A 3,615-nucleotide genomic window follows, 5' to 3' on the forward strand; every position below is an offset into this window, starting at 1 on the left:
TTTAACAGTAATTTTGTTGAGGGCACGATAATCAATACAAGGTCTTAATGATCCATCCTTTTTGGCTACAAAAAAAAACCGGCACCTAAGGGTGACGAGGATGGTCTAATATGACCCTTCTCCAACGCCTCCTTAATATAGGATCGCATAGCCTCGTGCTCGGGTACAGATAAATTGAAGAGCCGACCCTTGGGAAATTTACACCCCGGGCTCCGTTCAATTGCACAGTCATAACTCCTATGAGGAGGCAGAGACGCAGACTCATTCTCACTAAATACATCATAAAAGTCCACCAAATAATCAGGAACATCATGCGACTGAGGAGAGGTGGAAAACACCGTAGCCTCACTAAAGGCACACCGACAACCCCAACTCACCACAGACACAGATTTCCAATCCAAAACTGGATTATGAATTTGTAACCAGGGAAACCCCAGAACAATAGTATCATGCAGATTATGCAACACCAAAAATCTGCAATTTTCTTGATGGTCTGGGGCGACCCACATTACCATCTGGGTCCAAAACTGAGGTTTATTTTTAGCCAAAGGAGTAGCATCAATCCCCCTCAAAGGGATAGGCGTCTGCAGAGGTGTCATCGTAAATCCACAACGTTTAGCAAAATCCAAGTCCATTAGGTTTAGGGCTGCTCCCGAATCCACAAAAGCCTTGGTGGAAAATGTGGACAGGGAGCAGATCAGAGTAATAGCCAGAAGAAACTTAGGTTGAACACCCCCAACAGAAAACGTGTGTGCAAAGCGCTTCTCTCGTTTAGGACAGACAGAAATAATATGCGAGGCATCTCCACAGAAAAAACACAACTTATTACGCCTTCTGAACTCCTGACGCTGCCCTCTGGAAAAAACTAACACATTGCATAGGTTCAGACATTTGTTCAACAGGTGGCAACACCTCTCGTGCAGCTTTGCGTTCGCGCAAACGCCGATCAAGCTGAATGGCTAATGACATAGAATCGTCAAGACCAGAGGGAACAGGAAATCCCACCATAGTATCTTTTACGGCTTCTAACAACCCCTTCCGAAAGAGAGCAGCCAAGGCATTATCATTCCAGGTAGTAAGTACTGCCCACTTTTGGAATTTTTGACAGTACAATTCTGCAGAATCACGACCCTGGTTCAATGCCAGTAGGGTCTTTTCAGCCTGATCAATGGCATTAGGTTCGTCATACAACAACCCCAAGGCCTGAAAAAATGCGTTCACATTAGTCAGAATAGGATCATCTGGTTTCAAAGAAAACGCACAATCCTGGGGATCACCACGCAGCAAGGAGATGACAATTTTAACCTGCTGCGCGGAGCTCCCTGACGAGTTAGGCTTCAAGGCAAAAAATAATTTACAATTACTTTTGAAATTCAAAAATTTAGACCGATCCCCAAAAAATACATCAGGTGTAGGAATCTTTGGTTCAGCAGCATGTGAATGAGCAAGGTAGGCTGAAATTCCCCGCACTTCCGCAGCGAGCTGCTCCACACGATCAGACAATTGCTTTATCTCCATTGAGAGAAAAAAAAAAATTCCCCCTACGGCCTCAGAGATACAGAGGAAAAAACATACACCTTTTTTTTTTTTTTTTTTTTTTTTACAATTCTTTCCTGCTATTGAGTACCCTAGGATCTGCGGTATGGCGGGTGATTCTGTTATGAATGAGTCACCGTAGGAGGCAAAAGCAGAAATACAAGCTAAGTCCAGAAAACCAGAGAAGTTGGCAACTATCAGATTGCAGACCCCTGAACCTATCAACACAACTAGCAGTAGCCGTGGGGGGTTCCTACGATGCCCTAGACCCCTCGATCACAGCCTGAGAATTAAATAAGCCTAAAGAAAGAAAGAGGGGAAATCTAAACTGCCCCAGAGCAGACCCCAAAGCAATAGGCAGCCCCCAACATATAATGACGGTGAAGTAAGATGAAAACACTAACACAGACAGAAAGATAGACTGAGGAAAGACAGGGCCCAAAACTACCTAGATAGGAAAGGACAGGAAGGCTGCTGTCTGCAATCTGCCAAAACCCTATCAAAGACATAAGCCAACAAGCTGATATGAAAAAGGCCCTGAAGCAGCTAGGCTTCAAAAACTAAATCAGCACTCAGGTATTTTCAGAAGACAGTGCTAACGGAATTCAGCACACCCCAGCAGGGAATGGCAGAAATCCAGAAAAACAAAGCAAAACAAAGTCAAGCACCAATGCAAAAGGCCGAGCAGCAAACTTAGCTTTAGAGGAGCAGGAATTCAGACTGGTCTCCAAGGAACCCACAGAGAAATCACCCGCAGGGCAGAAGGGAGTCGGCAGCCTTATATCCAGTCAGTAACTCCACTCAGCCAGTCATCATCATCAGCCTCAGGTGTTTGATAATCAGGCTCACTACCTTTCTTTACCAGAAGAGGGAGTTCCTCGGGCCTCAGTAATGAAGGGGAAAATGAACTCACAACAATGTGGCTTGTTTTAGACAGATGATTGGTGCCTGTTTCTTTTTAAACCTGATTGTGATCTTGGTATGTTAGCTTTGATAAAGATCGCATGTAGCGATCGAAACGCGTCGCTTATGTCTCTCTTGTCTGAGCTGATGCAGTCCTGAGGAGCTGAATTGTTTTATAGCCATGTTGGAATAAAAATTGGAAATTTTATCTTCATGATGAGCTAGATTTCTTTCTATTTTCTTCAGAGACCCTGATGTGCCTAAACAGTAGAAACTCTCCACAAGTGACCCCATTTTGGAAACTAGACCCCCCCCAAGGAATTATCTAGATGTGTGGTGAGCACTTTGAAACCCCCAAGTGCTTCACAGAAGTTTGCAAATTGCCTCTTCAGAGAAAAAGAGGACTTGAACTCTATAGCGCCACCTGTTGGTAGTAACGATCACAGAAGTTTAGAACGCAGAGCCGTGAAAATAAAACATCATTTTTTTTCCACAAAAATATTTTTTTTAGCCCCCAACTTTTTATTTTCCCAAGGGTAATAGGAGAAATTAGACCCCCAAAGTTGTTGTGCAATTTTTCTGGAGTACGCTGATACCCCATATGTGGGGGTAAACCACTGTTTGGGCACACGTCGGGGCTCAGAATGGAGGGAGCAATATTTGACTTTGACTGAATGCAAAATTGGCTGGAATAAATGGTGGCGCCATGTCGCGTTTGGAGACCCCGTGATGTGCCTAAACAGTGGAAACCCCTCAATTCTAACTCCAACCCTAACCCCAACACACCCCTAATCCCAACCCTAATCATAACCCCAGCCCCAACACACCACTAACCCTAATCCCAACTCTAACCCTAATCCCAACCCATTACTAACCCTAATCTTAACCCTAATTCCAACCCTAACCCTAATGGAAAAATAAAAATATTTTCTTTATTATTTGTGCCTGCCTATGGGGGTGATAAGGAGGGCTGCGATTTCCTTTTTTTTTTATTTTGTTCACTGTGAGAGTTTCACAGTGATCAAAATGAATGAATAAATGAATGAATCTGCAGCGTTGCTGATTCCAGAGGGCGCACTGCTCATGCGCCCGCCATTTTCCAGGATGGCGGTGCCCATGATCCGGGACAGCAGGACACCGGGAGCCAGAGCGGGACATACTAGGTATCGGGGGGGG

The sequence above is a fragment of the Dendrobates tinctorius genome, unplaced genomic scaffold (assembly GCF_039654945.1).
Source record: "Dendrobates tinctorius isolate UK_male_01 unplaced genomic scaffold, ASM3965494v1 ptg000103l, whole genome shotgun sequence".
Taxonomy (NCBI): Eukaryota; Metazoa; Chordata; class Amphibia; order Anura; family Dendrobatidae; genus Dendrobates; species Dendrobates tinctorius.